Source organism: Lonchura striata, chromosome 37 (assembly GCF_050655825.1).
Source record: "Lonchura striata isolate lonStrDom1 chromosome 37, ASM5065582v1, whole genome shotgun sequence".
NCBI lineage: Eukaryota > Metazoa > Chordata > Aves > Passeriformes > Estrildidae > Lonchura > Lonchura striata.
The window spans coordinates 13112043-13135283 of NC_140739.1; positions in this window are offsets into that span (position 1 = coordinate 13112043).

Consider the following 23241-nt stretch of genomic DNA (forward strand, 5'->3'; position numbering starts at 1 on the left):
GTGCATGTATTCATGTGGAGTTCTTTTCTCTGTGGCAAGTTGAACAATACGTGTCCGGAGAGTGATGAACACCTGTGTTTGCAGTCCCGGAATTCGGATTTGAGATGTACCTCCCTGATGGCTCTGACTATCTCGGTCTCGGATATTTATCGTGTATTTATCGTCCGGGTGTTTCTCGGACAACCTTGATGCATGATCCCTCTCTGGGCTGGCCACTTTCGTTCGCTTGTAAATAAAGTCCTCCCTCTCTCGTCCAGGTGGCTTTGACATGGTGTTGCAATCGCTGTTGCTGGCTTGTGCGATTTAAAAACTTCCTATAAGAGTATAATTTAACAGCACATAACTATAAAAGAGACGACAATTTTATTTGCACGAATTATCCTATAGACATATAACAGTCCTAATGATTCCTTGAGGCCTTGCAGTGTCACAATGTTCTCCATGGTTCCACAGGCCCCACAGTGTCATGTGACTCCTCTGTTCCATGAGTCCTGCAATGTCACAATGGACCTTTGGACCAATGGACCATGGGGCTTTGCAGTGTCACAACGCTCTCCTTTGGCTCCACAGGGTCACAATGGAGCACTGATTACAGGCAGCCTCTCTGTGTTACCCTGGAGCTTTGTTTCCGTGGGGTCTCACAGTGTCCCAATGGAGCCTTGGCTGGATGGGGCCTCACAGTGTCACAATGATGCCTACATTCCACTGAGGCACACGGCGTCACTAGGGTCCCCTTGCTTCCATGAGGCCCAGCAATGTCACAGTGGTGTCCATGAATCCATGAGGACTCACAGTATCCCAATGGTCTCTTGATCTCACATGGTCCCACAGTGTCCCAATGGTCCCTTGGGGTCACAAGGCCCCACAGTGTCCCAATGGTCACTTCTTCTCACATGGCCCCACAGTGTAACAATGGTCCCTTGGTTCCATGGTTCCTGGTCTGGTGCATTCCCCTTTCCCCTTCTCAGGCCACCCTGCCAGCTGAGAAATGCTCACTGGGCCAGGGCCTTGGCCAGCAGCCCCTGGGCTCAGCTCCTCTGGAGCTCATCACAGACACTGTCTGCTCCAGGCTCAACCCTTCATCCCCTGGGGAGATGCCAAAGCCTCCACAGGGAGCATTTCCCTTTGCTCAGGGGAATTTCTCACAGGTGCCTTGTAGTGACTCTTTGTGTCTGTGTGCACACAGGAGTGCCTGTGCTCAGGGAAATGTGGCAGAAATGCTGCTCTCTGAGGGCTTTGATTGCCTTGGATAGCTGAGCCAGTCAGGCCTGCAAGTAAGGTTAAGTCATGTCACCCTGATTCTTAAGATTTTCTAAAGCCTTCTGAGTTTCCATTCTGTTGGAGAACCTTCCCACACAATTTCTGTCAACAACATATTGTTTACAATCTTTTATGGGGCTGGACAAACTTGATGTACTAGTGCTTTGTCCAATGTCTTTGGACAGGTGGTCCATTCACTCTCCAATCCAATGTCACCTTTGGGAAAGTATAAAAGTTGGAGTCAGAGAATAAACTTTTCTCTTTACCTTGAAAATAGCAGGTAGCTCGCGTCGTGCTTTCACGTGTCTTATAGCGACAAAGTCACAAGCTGTAAGCAAAGTTAAATGCTGCTAAGAGTTGTTCTTTTGCTAATTTGTGAAGCTTAATAGAAGTTCTAAGCGAAGTTGAATATTGTTAAGTGTTATTCCACAGCTCTGTTTAGCTTTTAGGCTGTATTCCTTTTATCCTTGCCCTCACTGTCCTTTCGTCACACACACACACACACACACACACACACACACACACAAACACACAGAGACACACAGACACCGGGACAGTTCTTGACTCCTTTTTGGTTTGATTGCCTGGATTTTGTTTGGTTTTCTTGTTGCTTTGTTTCCTTGGTGTGCCTGAAGTGTCCAGTCAGGAGCAGAGTGACTCTTGCCAAGGAACTCTGTGGTGCTGTCACTTAATATTAAAGCTGTTTTATGCTACTCCCCTGCTGGGGATTTTTAAAGTGCTCTCAAGCCCTCCTTCATAAGAGGGTGAAGGAGCCCTGGCCAAGCTCTGGCCCTGGGGGCACAGGGATGCTGCTAGGGGGTCCCTGTCTCCCTGTTCCAACTGTGACGGCCCTGAGTCCCTGTCCCCGTGTCAGGCTCTGGGCTTGATCTCCTCGAACATCCTCAGCAGGGGGCTGCAGCGCCAGGGGCAGGGGGACCCAGAGGGACACGGGATGCCACCGGGCACGAGCAGCTTTGGACTTCTCTGGGAGGAACTGTGAGTGGGAGCTGGCTTGAAGTGACCTCCCCAGTAAGGTCACAGAGCCCCTGAGATGTCACACTGCCTCCTGGGATGTCACAGCCCACCCTGAGATCTCACAAATCCCCCTTGTGATGTCACAGAGCCAGTGCTGCTCTAGCACTCTGGGATGTCATACAGTTGCGCTGTGATGGCACAGAAGACTCTGGCATCACAAAGTCAGCCCGTGTCACAATCCTTTAGTGCAAGCGGGAATCATGACAGTTCATTTTCCCCATCTCAGAATTAGCAGAAGTAGATAGGCTTATCATGAGAAACCGAATGTGATGAACATGTTAGAAATGCAAGGCTCCAAGTTATTAATTTTTAATTTAATAAAAGTTATTAAGTGTACCAAATATAAACTTTGAGAAAAATGAAAAAAAGCCACTATAAAAAAAAGTCAATGTGGAGCCCGGGATTGCCACCGGGTGAGACACAGGTTTGACAGCTGCAGCAGAGGGTCCTCTATGCTTCACACCGACCGTCCTGTCTGACCCATTTTTATACGATTTTCCTTGCCTGAGCCAGAGTCCCCTTTCTTCCTTTTCAAAGTGCATGTATTCATGTGGAGTTCTTTTCTCTGTGGCAAGTTGAACAATACGTGTCCGGAGAGTGATGAACACCTGTGTTTGCAGTCCCGGAATTCGGATTTGAGATGTACCTCCCTGATGGCTCTGACTATCTCGGTCTCGGATATTTATCGTGTATTTATCGTCCGGGTGTTTCTCGGACAACCTTGATGCATGATCCCTCTCTGGGCTGGCCACTTTCGTTCGCTTGTAAATAAAGTCCTCCCTCTCTCGTCCAGGTGGCTTTGACATGGTGTTGCAGTCGCAGTTGCTGGCTTGTGCGATTTAAAAACTTCCTATAAGAGTATAATTTAACAGCACATAACTATAAAAGAGACGACAATTTTATTTGCACGAATTATCCTATAGACATATAACAGTCCTAATGATTCCTTGAGGCCTTGCAGTGTCACAATGTTCTCCATGGTTCCACAGGCCCCACAGTGTCATGTGACTCCTCTGTTCCATGAGTCCTGCAATGTCACAATGGACCTTTGGACCAATGGACCATGGGGCTTTGCAGTGTCACAACGCTCTCCTTTGGCTCCACAGGGTCACAATGGAGCACTGATTACAGGCAGCCTCTCTGTGTTACCCTGGAGCTTTGTTTCCGTGGGGTCTCGCAGTGTCCCAATGGAGCCTTGGCTGGATGGGGCCTCACAGTGTCACAATGATGCCTACATTCCACTGAGGCACACGGCGTCACTAGGGTCCCCTTGCTTCCATGAGGCCCAGCAATGTCACAGTGGTGTCCATGAATCCATGAGGACTCACAGTATCCCAATGGTCTCTTGATCTCACATGGTCCCACAGTGTCCCAATGGTCCCTTGGGGTCACAAGGCCCCACAGTGTCCCAATGGTCACTTCTTCTCACATGGCCCCACAGTGTAACAATGGTCCCTTGGTTCCATGGTTCCTGGTCTGGTGCATTCCCCTTTCCCCTTCTCAGGCCACCCTGCCAGCTGAGAAATGCTCACTGGGCCAGGGCCTTGGCCAGCAGCCCCTGGGCTCAGCTCCTCTGGAGCTCATCACAGACACTGTCTGCTCCAGGCTCAACCCTTCATCCCCTGGGGAGATGCCAAAGCCTCCACAGGGAACATTTCCCTTTGCTCAGGGGAATTTCTCACAGGTGCCTTGTAGTGACTCTTTGTGTCTGTGTGCACACAGGAGTGCCTGTGCTCAGGGAAATGTGGCAGAAATGCTGCTCTCTGAGGGCTTTGATTGCCTTGGATAGCTGAGCCAGTCAGGCCTGGAAGTAAGGTTAAGTCATGTCACCCTGATTCTTAAGATTTTCTAAAGCCTTCTGAGTTTCCATTCTGTTGGAGAACCTTCCCACACAATTTTTGTCAACAACATATTGTTTACAATCTTTCATGGGGCTGGACAAACTTGATGTACTAGTGCTTTGTCCAATGTCTTTGGACAGGTGGTCCATTCACTCTCCAATCCAATGTCACCTTTGGGAAAGTATAAAAGTTGGAGTCAGAGAATAAACTTTTCTCTTTACCTTGAAAATAGCAGGTGGCTCGCGTCGTGCTTTCACGTGTCTTATAGCGACAAAGTCACAAGCTGTAAGCAAAGTTAAATGCTGCTAAAAGTTGTTCTTTTGCTAATTTGTGAAGCTTAATAGAAGTTATAAGCAAAGTTGAATATTGTTAAGTGTTATTCCACAGCTCTGTTTAGCTTTTAGGCTGTATTCCTTTTATCCTTGCCCTCACTGTCCTTTCGTCACACACACACACACACACACACACACACCCACACACACACACACACACAAACACACAGAGACACACAGACACCGGGACAGTTCTTGACTCCTTTTCGGTTTGATTGCCTGGATTTTGTTTGGTTTTCTTGTTGCTTTGTTTCCTTGGTGTGCCTGAAGTGTCCAGTCAGGAGCAGAGTGACTCTTGCCAAGGAACTCTGTGGTGCTGTCACTTAATATTAAAGCTGTTTTATGCTACTCCCCTGCTGGGGATTTTTAAAGTGCTCTCAAGCCCTCCTTCATAAGAGGGTGAAGGAGCCCTGGCCAAGCTCTGGCCCTGGGGGCACAGGGATGCTGCTAGGGGGTCCCTGTCTCCCTGTTCCAACTGTGACGGCCCTGAGTCCCTGTCCCCGTGTCAGGCTCTGGGCTTGATCTCCTCGAACATCCTCAGCAGGGGGCTGCAGCGCCAGGGGCAGGGGGACCCAGAGGGACACGGGATGCCACCGGGCACGAGCAGCTTTGGACTTCTCTGGGAGGAACTGTGAGTGGGAGCTGGCTTGAAGTGACCTCCCCAGTAAGGTCACAGAGCCCCTGAGATGTCACACTGCCTCCTGGGATGTCACAGCCCACCCTGAGATCTCACAAATCCCCCTTGTGATGTCACAGAGCCAGTGCTGCTCTAGCACTCTGGGATGTCATACAGTTGCGCTGTGATGGCACAGAAGACTCTGGCATCACAAAGTCAGCCCGTGTCACAATCCTTTAGTGCAAGCGGGAATCATGACAGTTCATTTTCCCCATCTCAGAATTAGCAGAAGTAGATAGGCTTATCATGAGAAACCGAATGTGATGAACATGTTAGAAATGCAAGGCTCCAAGTTATTAATTTTTAATTTAATAAAAGTTATTAAGTGTACCAAATATAAACTTTGAGAAAAATGAAAAAAAGACACTATAAAAAAAAGTCAATGTGGAGCCCGGGATTGCCACCGGGTGAGACACAGGTTTGACAGCTGCAGCAGAGGGTCCTCTATGCTTCACACCGACCGTCCTGTCTGACCCATTTTTATACGATTTTCCTTGCCTGAGCCAGAGTCCCCTTTCTTCCTTTTCAAAGTGCATGTATTCATGTGGAGTTCTTTTCTCTGTGGCAAGTTGAACAATACGTGTCCGGAGAGTGATGAACACCTGTGTTTGCAGTCCCGGAATTCGGATTTGAGATGTACCTCCCTGATGGCTCTGACTATCTCGGTCTCGGATATTTATCGTGTATTTATCGTCCGGGTGTTTCTCGGACAACCTTGATGCATGATCCCTCTCTGGGCTGGCCACTTTCGTTCGCTTGTAAATAAAGTCCTCCCTCTCTCGTCCAGGTGGCTTTGACATGGTGTTGCAATCGCTGTTGCTGGCTTGTGCGATTTAAAAACTTCCTATAAGAGTATAATTTAACAGCACATAACTATAAAAGAGACGACAATTTTATTTGCACGAATTATCCTATAGACATATAACAGTCCTAATGATTCCTTGAGGCCTTGCAGTGTCACAATGTTCTCCATGGTTCCACAGGCCCCACAGTGTCATGTGACTCCTCTGTTCCATGAGTCCTGCAATGTCACAATGGACCTTTGGACCAATGGACCATGGGGCTTTGCAGTGTCACAACGCTCTCCTTTGGCTCCACAGGGTCACAATGGAGCACTGATTACAGGCAGCCTCTCTGTGTTACCCTGGAGCTTTGTTTCCGTGGGGTCTCACAGTGTCCCAATGGAGCCTTGGCTGGATGGGGCCTCACAGTGTCACAATGATGCCTACATTCCACTGAGGCACACGGCGTCACTAGGGTCCCCTTGCTTCCATGAGGCCCAGCAATGTCACAGTGGTGTCCATGAATCCATGAGGACTCACAGTATCCCAATGGTCTCTTGATCTCACATGGTCCCACAGTGTCCCAATGGTCCCTTGGGGTCACAAGGCCCCACAGTGTCCCAATGGTCACTTCTTCTCACATGGCCCCACAGTGTAACAATGGTCCCTTGGTTCCATGGTTCCTGGTCTGGTGCATTCCCCTTTCCCCTTCTCAGGCCACCCTGCCAGCTGAGAAATGCTCACTGGGCCAGGGCCTTGGCCAGCAGCCCCTGGGCTCAGCTCCTCTGGAGCTCATCACAGACACTGTCTGCTCCAGGCTCAACCCTTCATCCCCTGGGGAGATGCCAAAGCCTCCACAGGGAGCATTTCCCTTTGCTCAGGGGAATTTCTCACAGGTGCCTTGTAGTGACTCTTTGTGTCTGTGTGCACACAGGAGTGCCTGTGCTCAGGGAAATGTGGCAGAAATGCTGCTCTCTGAGGGCTTTGATTGCCTTGGATAGCTGAGCCAGTCAGGCCTGCAAGTAAGGTTAAGTCATGTCACCCTGATTCTTAAGATTTTCTAAAGCCTTCTGAGTTTCCATTCTGTTGGAGAACCTTCCCACACAATTTCTGTCAACAACATATTGTTTACAATCTTTTATGGGGCTGGACAAACTTGATGTACTAGTGCTTTGTCCAATGTCTTTGGACAGGTGGTCCATTCACTCTCCAATCCAATGTCACCTTTGGGAAAGTATAAAAGTTGGAGTCAGAGAATAAACTTTTCTCTTTACCTTGAAAATAGCAGGTAGCTCGCGTCGTGCTTTCACGTGTCTTATAGCGACAAAGTCACAAGCTGTAAGCAAAGTTAAATGCTGCTAAGAGTTGTTCTTTTGCTAATTTGTGAAGCTTAATAGAAGTTCTAAGCGAAGTTGAATATTGTTAAGTGTTATTCCACAGCTCTGTTTAGCTTTTAGGCTGTATTCCTTTTATCCTTGCCCTCACTGTCCTTTCGTCACACACACACACACACACACACACACACACACACACAAACACACAGAGACACACAGACACCGGGACAGTTCTTGACTCCTTTTTGGTTTGATTGCCTGGATTTTGTTTGGTTTTCTTGTTGCTTTGTTTCCTTGGTGTGCCTGAAGTGTCCAGTCAGGAGCAGAGTGACTCTTGCCAAGGAACTCTGTGGTGCTGTCACTTAATATTAAAGCTGTTTTATGCTACTCCCCTGCTGGGGATTTTTAAAGTGCTCTCAAGCCCTCCTTCATAAGAGGGTGAAGGAGCCCTGGCCAAGCTCTGGCCCTGGGGGCACAGGGATGCTGCTAGGGGGTCCCTGTCTCCCTGTTCCAACTGTGACGGCCCTGAGTCCCTGTCCCCGTGTCAGGCTCTGGGCTTGATCTCCTCGAACATCCTCAGCAGGGGGCTGCAGCGCCAGGGGCAGGGGGACCCAGAGGGACACGGGATGCCACCGGGCACGAGCAGCTTTGGACTTCTCTGGGAGGAACTGTGAGTGGGAGCTGGCTTGAAGTGACCTCCCCAGTAAGGTCACAGAACCCCTGAGATGTCACACTGCCTCCTGGGATGTCACAGCCCACCCTGAGATCTCACAAATCCCCCTTGTGATGTCACAGAGCCAGTGCTGCTCTAGCACTCTGGGATGTCATACAGTTGCGCTGTGATGGCACAGAAGACTCTGGCATCACAAAGTCAGCCCGTGTCACAATCCTTTAGTGCAAGCGGGAATCATGACAGTTCATTTTCCCCATCTCAGAATTAGCAGAAGTAGATAGGCTTATCATGAGAAACCGAATGTGATGAACATGTTAGAAATGCAAGGCTCCAAGTTATTAATTTTTAATTTAATAAAAGTTATTAAGTGTACCAAATATAAACTTTGAGAAAAATGAAAAAAAGCCACTATAAAAAAAAGTCAATGTGGAGCCCGGGATTGCCACCGGGTGAGACACAGGTTTGACAGCTGCAGCAGAGGGTCCTCTATGCTTCACACCGACCGTCCTGTCTGACCCATTTTTATACGATTTTCCTTGCCTGAGCCAGAGTCCCCTTTCTTCCTTTTCAAAGTGCATGTATTCATGTGGAGTTCTTTTCTCTGTGGCAAGTTGAACAATACGTGTCCGGAGAGTGATGAACACCTGTGTTTGCAGTCCCGGAATTCGGATTTGAGATGTACCTCCCTGATGGCTCTGACTATCTCGGTCTCGGATATTTATCGTGTATTTATCGTCCGGGTGTTTCTCGGACAACCTTGATGCATGATCCCTCTCTGGGCTGGCCACTTTCGTTCGCTTGTAAATAAAGTCCTCCCTCTCTCGTCCAGGTGGCTTTGACATGGTGTTGCAGTCGCAGTTGCTGGCTTGTGCGATTTAAAAACTTCCTATAAGAGTATAATTTAACAGCACATAACTATAAAAGAGACGACAATTTTATTTGCACGAATTATCCTATAGACATATAACAGTCCTAATGATTCCTTGAGGCCTTGCAGTGTCACAATGTTCTCCATGGTTCCACAGGCCCCACAGTGTCATGTGACTCCTCTGTTCCATGAGTCCTGCAATGTCACAATGGACCTTTGGACCAATGGACCATGGGGCTTTGCAGTGTCACAACGCTCTCCTTTGGCTCCACAGGGTCACAATGGAGCACTGATTACAGGCAGCCTCTCTGTGTTACCCTGGAGCTTTGTTTCCGTGGGGTCTCACAGTGTCCCAATGGAGCCTTGGCTGGATGGGGCCTCACAGTGTCACAATGATGCCTACATTCCACTGAGGCACACGGCGTCACTAGGGTCCCCTTGCTTCCATGAGGCCCAGCAATGTCACAGTGGTGTCCATGAATCCATGAGGACTCACAGTATCCCAATGGTCTCTTGATCTCACATGGTCCCACAGTGTCCCAATGGTCCCTTGGGGTCACAAGGCCCCACAGTGTCCCAATGGTCACTTCTTCTCACATGGCCCCACAGTGTAACAATGGTCCCTTGGTTCCATGGTTCCTGGTCTGGTGCATTCCCCTTTCCCCTTCTCAGGCCACCCTGCCAGCTGAGAAATGCTCACTGGGCCAGGGCCTTGGCCAGCAGCCCCTGGGCTCAGCTCCTCTGGAGCTCATCACAGACACTGTCTGCTCCAGGCTCAACCCTTCATCCCCTGGGGAGATGCCAAAGCCTCCACAGGGAGCATTTCCCTTTGCTCAGGGGAATTTCTCACAGGTGCCTTGTAGTGACTCTTTGTGTCTGTGTGCACACAGGAGTGCCTGTGCTCAGGGAAATGTGGCAGAAATGCTGCTCTCTGAGGGCTTTGATTGCCTTGGATAGCTGAGCCAGTCAGGCCTGCAAGTAAGGTTAAGTCATGTCACCCTGATTCTTAAGATTTTCTAAAGCCTTCTGAGTTTCCATTCTGTTGGAGAACCTTCCCACACAATTTCTGTCAACAACATATTGTTTACAATCTTTTATGGGGCTGGACAAACTTGATGTACTAGTGCTTTGTCCAATGTCTTTGGACAGGTGGTCCATTCACTCTCCAATCCAATGTCACCTTTGGGAAAGTATAAAAGTTGGAGTCAGAGAATAAACTTTTCTCTTTACCTTGAAAATAGCAGGTAGCTCGCGTCGTGCTTTCACGTGTCTTATAGCGACAAAGTCACAAGCTGTAAGCAAAGTTAAATGCTGCTAAGAGTTGTTCTTTTGCTAATTTGTGAAGCTTAATAGAAGTTCTAAGCGAAGTTGAATATTGTTAAGTGTTATTCCACAGCTCTGTTTAGCTTTTAGGCTGTATTCCTTTTATCCTTGCCCTCACTGTCCTTTCGTCACACACACACACACACACACACACACACACACACACAAACACACAGAGACACACAGACACCGGGACAGTTCTTGACTCCTTTTTGGTTTGATTGCCTGGATTTTGTTTGGTTTTCTTGTTGCTTTGTTTCCTTGGTGTGCCTGAAGTGTCCAGTCAGGAGCAGAGTGACTCTTGCCAAGGAACTCTGTGGTGCTGTCACTTAATATTAAAGCTGTTTTATGCTACTCCCCTGCTGGGGATTTTTAAAGTGCTCTCAAGCCCTCCTTCATAAGAGGGTGAAGGAGCCCTGGCCAAGCTCTGGCCCTGGGGGCACAGGGATGCTGCTAGGGGGTCCCTGTCTCCCTGTTCCAACTGTGACGGCCCTGAGTCCCTGTCCCCGTGTCAGGCTCTGGGCTTGATCTCCTCGAACATCCTCAGCAGGGGGCTGCAGCGCCAGGGGCAGGGGGACCCAGAGGGACACGGGATGCCACCGGGCACGAGCAGCTTTGGACTTCTCTGGGAGGAACTGTGAGTGGGAGCTGGCTTGAAGTGACCTCCCCAGTAAGGTCACAGAGCCCCTGAGATGTCACACTGCCTCCTGGGATGTCACAGCCCACCCTGAGATCTCACAAATCCCCCTTGTGATGTCACAGAGCCAGTGCTGCTCTAGCACTCTGGGATGTCATACAGTTGCGCTGTGATGGCACAGAAGACTCTGGCATCACAAAGTCAGCCCGTGTCACAATCCTTTAGTGCAAGCGGGAATCATGACAGTTCATTTTCCCCATCTCAGAATTAGCAGAAGTAGATAGGCTTATCATGAGAAACCGAATGTGATGAACATGTTAGAAATGCAAGGCTCCAAGTTATTAATTTTTAATTTAATAAAAGTTATTAAGTGTACCAAATATAAACTTTGAGAAAAATGAAAAAAAGCCACTATAAAAAAAAGTCAATGTGGAGCCCGGGATTGCCACCGGGTGAGACACAGGTTTGACAGCTGCAGCAGAGGGTCCTCTATGCTTCACACCGACCGTCCTGTCTGACCCATTTTTATACGATTTTCCTTGCCTGAGCCAGAGTCCCCTTTCTTCCTTTTCAAAGTGCATGTATTCATGTGGAGTTCTTTTCTCTGTGGCAAGTTGAACAATACGTGTCCGGAGAGTGATGAACACCTGTGTTTGCAGTCCCGGAATTCGGATTTGAGATGTACCTCCCTGATGGCTCTGACTATCTCGGTCTCGGATATTTATCGTGTATTTATCGTCCGGGTGTTTCTCGGACAACCTTGATGCATGATCCCTCTCTGGGCTGGCCACTTTCGTTCGCTTGTAAATAAAGTCCTCCCTCTCTCGTCCAGGTGGCTTTGACATGGTGTTGCAGTCGCAGTTGCTGGCTTGTGCGATTTAAAAACTTCCTATAAGAGTATAATTTAACAGCACATAACTATAAAAGAGACGACAATTTTATTTGCACGAATTATCCTATAGACATATAACAGTCCTAATGATTCCTTGAGGCCTTGCAGTGTCACAATGTTCTCCATGGTTCCACAGGCCCCACAGTGTCATGTGACTCCTCTGTTCCATGAGTCCTGCAATGTCACAATGGACCTTTGGACCAATGGACCATGGGGCTTTGCAGTGTCACAACGCTCTCCTTTGGCTCCACAGGGTCACAATGGAGCACTGATTACAGGCAGCCTCTCTGTGTTACCCTGGAGCTTTGTTTCCGTGGGGTCTCGCAGTGTCCCAATGGAGCCTTGGCTGGATGGGGCCTCACAGTGTCACAATGATGCCTACATTCCACTGAGGCACACGGCGTCACTAGGGTCCCCTTGCTTCCATGAGGCCCAGCAATGTCACAGTGGTGTCCATGAATCCATGAGGACTCACAGTATCCCAATGGTCTCTTGATCTCACATGGTCCCACAGTGTCCCAATGGTCCCTTGGGGTCACAAGGCCCCACAGTGTCCCAATGGTCACTTCTTCTCACATGGCCCCACAGTGTAACAATGGTCCCTTGGTTCCATGGTTCCTGGTCTGGTGCATTCCCCTTTCCCCTTCTCAGGCCACCCTGCCAGCTGAGAAATGCTCACTGGGCCAGGGCCTTGGCCAGCAGCCCCTGGGCTCAGCTCCTCTGGAGCTCATCACAGACACTGTCTGCTCCAGGCTCAACCCTTCATCCCCTGGGGAGATGCCAAAGCACCCACAGGGAACATTTCCCTTTGCTCAGGAGAATTTCTCACAGGTGCCTTGTAGTGACTCTTTGTGTCTGTGTGCACACAGGAGTGCCTGTGCTCAGGGAAATGTGGCAGAAATGCTGCTCTCTGAGGGCTTTGATTGCCTTGGATAGCTGAGCCAGTCAGGCCTGGAAGTAAGGTTAAGTCATGTCACCCTGATTCTTAAGATTTTCTAAAGCCTTCTGAGTTTCCATTCTGTTGGAGAACCTTCCCACACAATTTTTGTCAACAACATATTGTTTACAATCTTTCATGGGGCTGGACAAACTTGATGTACTAGTGCTTTGTCCAATGTCTTTGGACAGGTGGTCCATTCACTCTCCAATCCAATGTCACCTTTGGGAAAGTATAAAAGTTGTATAAAAGTTGGAGTCAGAGAATAAACTTTTCTCTTTACCTTGAAAATAGCAGGTGGCTCGCGTCGTGCTTTCACGTGTCTTATAGCGACAAAGTCACAAGCTGTAAGCAAAGTTAAATGCTGCTAAAAGTTGTTCTTTTGCTAATTTGTGAAGCTTAATAGAAGTTATAAGCAAAGTTGAATATTGTTAAGTGTTATTCCACAGCTCTCTTTAGCTTTTAGGCTGTATTCCTTTTATCCTTGCCCTCACTGTCCTTTCGTCACACACACACACACACACACACACACACCCACACACACACACACACACAAACACACAGAGACACACAGACACCGGGACAGTTCTTGACTCCTTTTCGGTTTGATTGCCTGGATTTTGTTTGGTTTTCTTGTTGCTTTGTTTCCTTGGTGTGCCTGAAGTGTCCAGTCAGGAGCAGAGTGACTCTTGCCAAGGAACTCTGTGGTGCTGTCACTTAATATTAAAGCTGTTTTATGCTACTCCCCTGCTGGGGATTTTTAAAGTGCTCTCAAGCCCTCCTTCATAAGAGGGTGAAGGAGCCCTGGCCAAGCTCTGGCCCTGGGGGCACAGGGATGCTGCTAGGGGGTCCCTGTCTCCCTGTTCCAACTGTGACGGCCCTGAGTCCCTGTCCCCGTGTCAGGCTCTGGGCTTGATCTCCTCGAACATCCTCAGCAGGGGGCTGCAGCGCCAGGGGCAGGGGGACCCAGAGGGACACGGGATGCCACCGGGCACGAGCAGCTTTGGACTTCTCTGGGAGGAACTGTGAGTGGGAGCTGGCTTGAAGTGACCTCCCCAGTAAGGTCACAGAGCCCCTGAGATGTCACACTGCCTCCTGGGATGTCACAGCCCACCCTGAGATCTCACAAATCCCCCTTGTGATGTCACAGAGCCAGTGCTGCTCTAGCACTCTGGGATGTCATACAGTTGCGCTGTGATGGCACAGAAGACTCTGGCATTACAAAGTCAGCCCGTGTCACAATCCTCTAGTGCAAGCGGGAATCATGACAGTTCATTTTCCCCATCTCAGAATTAGCAGAAGTAGATAGGCTTATCATGAGAAACCGAATGTGATGAACATGTTAGAAATGCAAGGCTCCAAGTTATTAATTTTTAATTTAATAAAAGTTATTAAGTGTACCAAATATAAACTTTGAGAAAAATGAAAAAAAGACACTATAAAAAAAAGTCAATGTGGAGCCCGGGATTGCCACCGGGTGAGACACAGGTTGGACAGCTGCAGCAGAGGGTCCTCTATGCTTCACACCGACCGTCCTGTCTGACCCATTTTTATACGATTTTCCTTGCCTGAGCCAGAGTCCCCTTTCTTCCTTTTCAAAGTGCATGTATTCATGTGGAGTTCTTTTCTCTGTGGCAAGTTGAACAATACGTGTCCGGAGAGTGATGAACACCTGTGTTTGCAGTCCCGGAATTCGGATTTGAGATGTACCTCCCTGATGGCTCTGACTATCTCGGTCTCGGATATTTATCGTGTATTTATCGTCCGGGTGTTTCTCGGACAACCTTGATGCATGATCCCTCTCTGGGCTGGCCACTTTCGTTCGCTTGTAAATAAAGTCCTCCCTCTCTCGTCCAGGTGGCTTTGACATGGTGTTGCAATCGCTGTTGCTGGCTTGTGCGATTTAAAAACTTCCTATAAGAGTATAATTTAACAGCACATAACTATAAAAGAGACGACAATTTTATTTGCACGAATTATCCTATAGACATATAACAGTCCTAATGATTCCTTGAGGCCTTGCAGTGTCACAATGTTCTCCATGGTTCCACAGGCCCCACAGTGTCATGTGACTCCTCTGTTCCATGAGTCCTGCAATGTCACAATGGACCTTTGGACCAATGGACCATGGGGCTTTGCAGTGTCACAACGCTCTCCTTTGGCTCCACAGGGTCACAATGGAGCACTGATTACAGGCAGCCTCTCTGTGTTACCCTGGAGCTTTGTTTCCGTGGGGTCTCACAGTGTCCCAATGGAGCCTTGGCTGGATGGGGCCTCACAGTGTCACAATGATGCCTACATTCCACTGAGGCACACGGCGTCACTAGGGTCCCCTTGCTTCCATGAGGCCCAGCAATGTCACAGTGGTGTCCATGAATCCATGAGGACTCACAGTATCCCAATGGTCTCTTGATCTCACATGGTCCCACAGTGTCCCAATGGTCCCTTGGGGTCACAAGGCCCCACAGTGTCCCAATGGTCACTTCTTCTCACATGGCCCCACAGTGTAACAATGGTCCCTTGGTTCCATGGTTCCTGGTCTGGTGCATTCCCCTTTCCCCTTCTCAGGCCACCCTGCCAGCTGAGAAATGCTCACTGGGCCAGGGCCTTGGCCAGCAGCCCCTGGGCTCAGCTCCTCTGGAGCTCATCACAGACACTGTCTGCTCCAGGCTCAACCCTTCATCCCCTGGGGAGATGCCAAAGCACCCACAGGGAACATTTCCCTTTGCTCAGGAGAATTTCTCACAGGTGCCTTGTAGTGACTCTTTGTGTCTGTGTGCACACAGGAGTGCCTGTGCTCAGGGAAATGTGGCAGAAATGCTGCTCTCTGAGGGCTTTGATTGCCTTGGATAGCTGAGCCAGTCAGGCCTGGAAGTAAGGTTAAGTCATGTCACCCTGATTCTTAAGATTTTCTAAAGCCTTCTGAGTTTCCATTCTGTTGGAGAACCTTCCCACACAATTTTTGTCAACAACATATTGTTTACAATCTTTCATGGGGCTGGACAAACTTGATGTACTAGTGCTTTGTCCAATGTCTTTGGACAGGTGGTCCATTCACTCTCCAATCCAATGTCACCTTTGGGAAAGTATAAAAGTTGGAGTCAGAGAATAAACTTTTCTCTTTACCTTGAAAATAGCAGGTGGCTCGCGTCGTGCTTTCACGTGTCTTATAGCGACAAAGTCACAAGCTGTAAGCAAAGTTAAATGCTGCTAAAAGTTGTTCTTTTGCTAATTTGTGAAGCTTAATAGAAGTTATAAGCAAAGTTGAATATTGTTAAGTGTTATTCCACAGCTCTGTTTAGCTTTTAGGCTGTATTCCTTTTATCCTTGCCCTCACTGTCCTTTCGTCACACACACACACACACACACACACACACCCACACACACACACACACACAAACACACAGAGACACACAGACACCGGGACAGTTCTTGACTCCTTTTCGGTTTGATTGCCTGGATTTTGTTTGGTTTTCTTGTTGCTTTGTTTCCTTGGTGTGCCTGAAGTGTCCAGTCAGGAGCAGAGTGACTCTTGCCAAGGAACTCTGTGGTGCTGTCACTTAATATTAAAGCTGTTTTATGCTACTCCCCTGCTGGGGATTTTTAAAGTGCTCTCAAGCCCTCCTTCATAAGAGGGTGAAGGAGCCCTGGCCAAGCTCTGGCCCTGGGGGCACAGGGATGCTGCTAGGGGGTCCCTGTCTCCCTGTTCCAACTGTGACGGCCCTGAGTCCCTGTCCCCGTGTCAGGCTCTGGGCTTGATCTCCTCGAACATCCTCAGCAGGGGGCTGCAGCGCCAGGGGCAGGGGGACCCAGAGGGACACGGGATGCCACCGGGCACGAGCAGCTTTGGACTTCTCTGGGAGGAACTGTGAGTGGGAGCTGGCTTGAAGTGACCTCCCCAGTAAGGTCACAGAGCCCCTGAGATGTCACACTGCCTCCTGGGATGTCACAGCCCACCCTGAGATCTCACAAATCCCCCTTGTGATGTCACAGAGCCAGTGCTGCTCTAGCACTCTGGGATGTCATACAGTTGCGCTGTGATGGCACAGAAGACTCTGGCATCACAAAGTCAGCCCGTGTCACAATCCTTTAGTGCAAGCGGGAATCATGACAGTTCATTTTCCCCATCTCAGAATTAGCAGAAGTAGATAGGCTTATCATGAGAAACCGAATGTGATGAACATGTTAGAAATGCAAGGCTCCAAGTTATTAATTTTTAATTTAATAAAAGTTATTAAGTGTACCAAATATAAACTTTGAGAAAAATGAAAAAAAGACACTATAAAAAAAAGTCAATGTGGAGCCCGGGATTGCCACCGGGTGAGACACAGGTTTGACAGCTGCAGCAGAGGGTCCTCTATGCTTCACACCGACCGTCCTGTCTGACCCATTTTTATACGATTTTCCTTGCCTGAGCCAGAGTCCCCTTTCTTCCTTTTCAAAGTGCATGTATTCATGTGGAGTTCTTTTCTCTGTGGCAAGTTGAACAATACGTGTCCGGAGAGTGATGAACACCTGTGTTTGCAGTCCCGGAATTCGGATTTGAGATGTACCTCCCTGATGGCTCTGACTATCTCGGTCTCGGATATTTATCGTGTATTTATCGTCCGGGTGTTTCTCGGACAACCTTGATGCATGATCCCTCTCTGGGCTGGCCACTTTCGTTCGCTTGTAAATAAAGTCCTCCCTCTCTCGTCCAGGTGGCTTTGACATGGTGTTGCAATCGCTGTTGCTGGCTTGTGCGATTTAAAAACTTCCTATAAGAGTATAATTTAACAGCACATAACTATAAAAGAGACGACAATTTTATTTGCACGAATTATCCTATAGACATATAACAGTCCTAATGATTCCTTGAGGCCTTGCAGTGTCACAATGTTCTCCATGGTTCCACAGGCCCCACAGTGTCATGTGACTCCTCTGTTCCATGAGTCCTGCAATGTCACAATGGACCTTTGGACCAATGGACCATGGGGCTTTGCAGTGTCACAACGCTCTCCTTTGGCTCCACAGGGTCACAATGGAGCACTGATTACAGGCAGCCTCTCTGTGTTACCCTGGAGCTTTGTTTCCGTGGGGTCTCACAGTGTCCCAATGGAGCCTTGGCTGGATGGGGCCTCACAGTGTCACAATGATGCCTACATTCCACTGAGGCACACGGCGTCACTAGGGTCCCCTTGCTTCCATGAGGCCCAGCAATGTCACAGTGGTGTCCATGAATCCATGAGGACTCACAGTATCCCAATGGTCTCTTGATCTCACATGGTCCCACAGTGTCCCAATGGTCCCTTGGGGTCACAAGGCCCCACAGTGTCCCAATGGTCACTTCTTCTCACATGGCCCCACAGTGTAACAATGGTCCCTTGGTTCCATGGTTCCTGGTCTGGTGCATTCCCCTTTCCCCTTCTCAGGCCACCCTGCCAGCTGAGAAATGCTCACTGGGCCAGGGCCTTGGCCAGCAGCCCCTGGGCTCAGCTCCTCTGGAGCTCATCACAGACACTGTCTGCTCCAGGCTCAACCCTTCATCCCCTGGGGAGATGCCAAAGCCTCCACAGGGAGCATTTCCCTTTGCTCAGGGGAATTTCTCACAGGTGCCTTGTAGTGACTCTTTGTGTCTGTGTGCACACAGGAGTGCCTGTGCTCAGGGAAATGTGGCAGAAATGCTGCTCTCTGAGGGCTTTGATTGCCTTGGATAGCTGAGCCAGTCAGGCCTGCAAGTAAGGTTAAGTCATGTCACCCTGATTCTTAAGATTTTCTAAAGCCTTCTGAGTTTCCATTCTGTTGGAGAACCTTCCCACACAATTTCTGTCAACAACATATTGTTTACAATCTTTTATGGGGCTGGACAAACTTGATGTACTAGTGCTTTGTCCAATGTCTTTGGACAGGTGGTCCATTCACTCTCCAATCCAATGTCACCTTTGGGAAAGTATAAAAGTTGGAGTCAGAGAATAAACTTTTCTCTTTACCTTGAAAATAGCAGGTAGCTCGCGTCGTGCTTTCACGTGTCTTATAGCGACAAAGTCACAAGCTGTAAGCAAAGTTAAATGCTGCTAAGAGTTGTTCTTTTGCTAATTTGTGAAGCTTAATAGAAGTTCTAAGCGAAGTTGAATATTGTTAAGTGTTATTCCACAGCTCTGTTTAGCTTTTAGGCTGTATTCCTTTTATCCTTGCCCTCACTGTCCTTTCGTCACACACACACACACACACACACACACACACACACACAAACACACAGAGACACACAGACACCGGGACAGTTCTTGACTCCTTTTTGGTTTGATTGCCTGGATTTTGTTTGGTTTTCTTGTTGCTTTGTTTCCTTGGTGTGCCTGAAGTGTCCAGTCAGGAGCAGAGTGACTCTTGCCAAGGAACTCTGTGGTGCTGTCACTTAATATTAAAGCTGTTTTATGCTACTCCCCTGCTGGGGATTTTTAAAGTGCTCTCAAGCCCTCCTTCATAAGAGGGTGAAGGAGCCCTGGCCAAGCTCTGGCCCTGGGGGCACAGGGATGCTGCTAGGGGGTCCCTGTCTCCCTGTTCCAACTGTGACGGCCCTGAGTCCCTGTCCCCGTGTCAGGCTCTGGGCTTGATCTCCTCGAACATCCTCAGCAGGGGGCTGCAGCGCCAGGGGCAGGGGGACCCAGAGGGACACGGGATGCCACCGGGCACGAGCAGCTTTGGACTTCTCTGGGAGGAACTGTGAGTGGGAGCTGGCTTGAAGTGACCTCCCCAGTAAGGTCACAGAACCCCTGAGATGTCACACTGCCTCCTGGGATGTCACAGCCCACCCTGAGATCTCACAAATCCCCCTTGTGATGTCACAGAGCCAGTGCTGCTCTAGCACTCTGGGATGTCATACAGTTGCGCTGTGATGGCACAGAAGACTCTGGCATCACAAAGTCAGCCCGTGTCACAATCCTTTAGTGCAAGCGGGAATCATGACAGTTCATTTTCCCCATCTCAGAATTAGCAGAAGTAGATAGGCTTATCATGAGAAACCGAATGTGATGAACATGTTAGAAATGCAAGGCTCCAAGTTATTAATTTTTAATTTAATAAAAGTTATTAAGTGTACCAAATATAAACTTTGAGAAAAATGAAAAAAAGCCACTATAAAAAAAAGTCAATGTGGAGCCCGGGATTGCCACCGGGTGAGACACAGGTTTGACAGCTGCAGCAGAGGGTCCTCTATGCTTCACACCGACCGTCCTGTCTGACCCATTTTTATACGATTTTCCTTGCCTGAGCCAGAGTCCCCTTTCTTCCTTTTCAAAGTGCATGTATTCATGTGGAGTTCTTTTCTCTGTGGCAAGTTGAACAATACGTGTCCGGAGAGTGATGAACACCTGTGTTTGCAGTCCCGGAATTCGGATTTGAGATGTACCTCCCTGATGGCTCTGACTATCTCGGTCTCGGATATTTATCGTGTATTTATCGTCCGGGTGTTTCTCGGACAACCTTGATGCATGATCCCTCTCTGGGCTGGCCACTTTCGTTCGCTTGTAAATAAAGTCCTCCCTCTCTCGTCCAGGTGGCTTTGACATGGTGTTGCAGTCGCAGTTGCTGGCTTGTGCGATTTAAAAACTTCCTATAAGAGTATAATTTAACAGCACATAACTATAAAAGAGACGACAATTTTATTTGCACGAATTATCCTATAGACATATAACAGTCCTAATGATTCCTTGAGGCCTTGCAGTGTCACAATGTTCTCCATGGTTCCACAGGCCCCACAGTGTCATGTGACTCCTCTGTTCCATGAGTCCTGCAATGTCACAATGGACCTTTGGACCAATGGACCATGGGGCTTTGCAGTGTCACAACGCTCTCCTTTGGCTCCACAGGGTCACAATGGAGCACTGATTACAGGCAGCCTCTCTGTGTTACCCTGGAGCTTTGTTTCCGTGGGGTCTCACAGTGTCCCAATGGAGCCTTGGCTGGATGGGGCCTCACAGTGTCACAATGATGCCTACATTCCACTGAGGCACACGGCGTCACTAGGGTCCCCTTGCTTCCATGAGGCCCAGCAATGTCACAGTGGTGTCCATGAATCCATGAGGACTCACAGTATCCCAATGGTCTCTTGATCTCACATGGTCCCACAGTGTCCCAATGGTCCCTTGGGGTCACAAGGCCCCACAGTGTCCCAATGGTCACTTCTTCTCACATGGCCCCACAGTGTAACAATGGTCCCTTGGTTCCATGGTTCCTGGTCTGGTGCATTCCCCTTTCCCCTTCTCAGGCCACCCTGCCAGCTGAGAAATGCTCACTGGGCCAGGGCCTTGGCCAGCAGCCCCTGGGCTCAGCTCCTCTGGAGCTCATCACAGACACTGTCTGCTCCAGGCTCAACCCTTCATCCCCTGGGGAGATGCCAAAGCCTCCACAGGGAGCATTTCCCTTTGCTCAGGGGAATTTCTCACAGGTGCCTTGTAGTGACTCTTTGTGTCTGTGTGCACACAGGAGTGCCTGTGCTCAGGGAAATGTGGCAGAAATGCTGCTCTCTGAGGGCTTTGATTGCCTTGGATAGCTGAGCCAGTCAGGCCTGCAAGTAAGGTTAAGTCATGTCACCCTGATTCTTAAGATTTTCTAAAGCCTTCTGAGTTTCCATTCTGTTGGAGAACCTTCCCACACAATTTCTGTCAACAACATATTGTTTACAATCTTTTATGGGGCTGGACAAACTTGATGTACTAGTGCTTTGTCCAATGTCTTTGGACAGGTGGTCCATTCACTCTCCAATCCAATGTCACCTTTGGGAAAGTATAAAAGTTGGAGTCAGAGAATAAACTTTTCTCTTTACCTTGAAAATAGCAGGTAGCTCGCGTCGTGCTTTCACGTGTCTTATAGCGACAAAGTCACAAGCTGTAAGCAAAGTTAAATGCTGCTAAGAGTTGTTCTTTTGCTAATTTGTGAAGCTTAATAGAAGTTCTAAGCGAAGTTGAATATTGTTAAGTGTTATTCCACAGCTCTGTTTAGCTTTTAGGCTGTATTCCTTTTATCCTTGCCCTCACTGTCCTTTCGTCACACACACACACACACACACACACACACACACACACAAACACACAGAGACACACAGACACCGGGACAGTTCTTGACTCCTTTTTGGTTTGATTGCCTGGATTTTGTTTGGTTTTCTTGTTGCTTTGTTTCCTTGGTGTGCCTGAAGTGTCCAGTCAGGAGCAGAGTGACTCTTGCCAAGGAACTCTGTGGTGCTGTCACTTAATATTAAAGCTGTTTTATGCTACTCCCCTGCTGGGGATTTTTAAAGTGCTCTCAAGCCCTCCTTCATAAGAGGGTGAAGGAGCCCTGGCCAAGCTCTGGCCCTGGGGGCACAGGGATGCTGCTAGGGGGTCCCTGTCTCCCTGTTCCAACTGTGACGGCCCTGAGTCCCTGTCCCCGTGTCAGGCTCTGGGCTTGATCTCCTCGAACATCCTCAGCAGGGGGCTGCAGCGCCAGGGGCAGGGGGACCCAGAGGGACACGGGATGCCACCGGGCACGAGCAGCTTTGGACTTCTCTGGGAGGAACTGTGAGTGGGAGCTGGCTTGAAGTGACCTCCCCAGTAAGGTCACAGAGCCCCTGAGATGTCACACTGCCTCCTGGGATGTCACAGCCCACCCTGAGATCTCACAAATCCCCCTTGTGATGTCACAGAGCCAGTGCTGCTCTAGCACTCTGGGATGTCATACAGTTGCGCTGTGATGGCACAGAAGACTCTGGCATCACAAAGTCAGCCCGTGTCACAATCCTTTAGTGCAAGCGGGAATCATGACAGTTCATTTTCCCCATCTCAGAATTAGCAGAAGTAGATAGGCTTATCATGAGAAACCGAATGTGATGAACATGTTAGAAATGCAAGGCTCCAAGTTATTAATTTTTAATTTAATAAAAGTTATTAAGTGTACCAAATATAAACTTTGAGAAAAATGAAAAAAAGCCACTATAAAAAAAAGTCAATGTGGAGCCCGGGATTGCCACCGGGTGAGACACAGGTTTGACAGCTGCAGCAGAGGGTCCTCTATGCTTCACACCGACCGTCCTGTCTGACCCATTTTTATACGATTTTCCTTGCCTGAGCCAGAGTCCCCTTTCTTCCTTTTCAAAGTGCATGTATTCATGTGGAGTTCTTTTCTCTGTGGCAAGTTGAACAATACGTGTCCGGAGAGTGATGAACACCTGTGTTTGCAGTCCCGGAATTCGGATTTGAGATGTACCTCCCTGATGGCTCTGACTATCTCGGTCTCGGATATTTATCGTGTATTTATCGTCCGGGTGTTTCTCGGACAACCTTGATGCATGATCCCTCTCTGGGCTGGCCACTTTCGTTCGCTTGTAAATAAAGTCCTCCCTCTCTCGTCCAGGTGGCTTTGACATGGTGTTGCAGTCGCAGTTGCTGGCTTGTGCGATTTAAAAACTTCCTATAAGAGTATAATTTAACAGCACATAACTATAAAAGAGACGACAATTTTATTTGCACGAATTATCCTATAGACATATAACAGTCCTAATGATTCCTTGAGGCCTTGCAGTGTCACAATGTTCTCCATGGTTCCACAGGCCCCACAGTGTCATGTGACTCCTCTGTTCCATGAGTCCTGCAATGTCACAATGGACCTTTGGACCAATGGACCATGGGGCTTTGCAGTGTCA